The sequence below is a fragment of the Eptesicus fuscus genome, chromosome 16 (assembly GCF_027574615.1).
Source record: "Eptesicus fuscus isolate TK198812 chromosome 16, DD_ASM_mEF_20220401, whole genome shotgun sequence".
In the NCBI taxonomy this organism is placed as follows: domain Eukaryota; kingdom Metazoa; phylum Chordata; class Mammalia; order Chiroptera; family Vespertilionidae; genus Eptesicus; species Eptesicus fuscus.
Genome location: NC_072488.1, coordinates 16,517,643 through 16,518,762, shown reverse-complemented (window position 1 = coordinate 16,518,762; position 1,120 = coordinate 16,517,643). Strand labels below are relative to the sequence as shown.

Below are 1,120 nucleotides of genomic sequence, written 5' to 3'. Positions count from 1 at the left end.
CAAGGTTCATCAGAGGTAATTACCAGATAAATGAAAAAATAGCAAAAGAAGAGAGTAGAAAAATCAAAAAGCATCCAAATAAATCACATACTGGATCATTAGTGACAGGATAGCAGAGGGATAGTTGTAACTTGACCATGAGGGACACTCTCTAAATGCAATTACAACTCTACCAGATACTGCCATTTCCTTCTCATTAGTACATACTAGTCCTTTGTAGCGACGTGGTGTAGTGTTTCATATTCAAAGCTTCTCTTTTAAAAATACTCACTAATGAGATTCAGTAGGCTGTTATATCTCTTTACAATACTTTTCAAAACTTAGTGGTGCTGCTAATAAAGAATGCTTCTTCACCCCCTGGCAATGGGCAAGGAGACACCTGATTGGTGGTGTTGCTCTTATATCAATCAGGGGCAAAGCAGATGTACAGTCCTTAGTTCATCCTAGCTTGATGTCTGTGTCAGTGGCCAGAGCTGTTTCATGCCTGAGGCACATAAAAAAAAAAAAGAAAAAAAGAATGCTTCTTCAACTTAATATATACCATCTCCATTGCTGAGAGCAATCATTTTTGGTTGCCCATCTCTCTCTTAGCTACAAATGTTGTTGAGAGCCTTTGTAAAAAAACTGGATTATTTATCAAATATTTACTGAACCCTAAGCATTGTGCTGGGTATTTAGGACAAAGGCGTAAACAAGGCACAGGTAGTCTTCCTCTGCCTACATGGAATTCCACCAAAGCTGCACTGTCTGACATGGTAGCCACTAGCCACATGTGACTGTCGGGTATTTGAAATATGACTTGTCCAAATTGAGATGTGCCTCAAGTGAAAACACACCATATTTTGAAAACTGAATACCAAATATAAATATAAAATATCATTAATTTTTTGTTACATATTAAAATTATAATGTTGGGTTACATAAATATAATATTAAAATTAATGTCAGCTGGTTTTTATTTGCTCTTGTTATCATGACCACTAGAACATTTAAAATAAGCCCTAGCTGGTTTGGCTCAGTGGGTAGAGCATTGGCCTGTGGAGTGAAGGGTCCCGGGTTTGATTCTGTTTAAGCGCACATGCCTGGGTTGCGGGCTTGATCCCCAGTGGAGGGCATGCAG

General features: G+C 38.3%; 1 pseudogene; it reads left to right on the top strand.

The window, feature by feature from the left end:
• Positions 1 to 352: 352 nt before the first annotated feature.
• Positions 353 to 497, top strand: LOC114230344 (small nucleolar RNA SNORA48; annotated as a pseudogene).
• Positions 498 to 1,120: the final 623 nt, after the last annotated feature.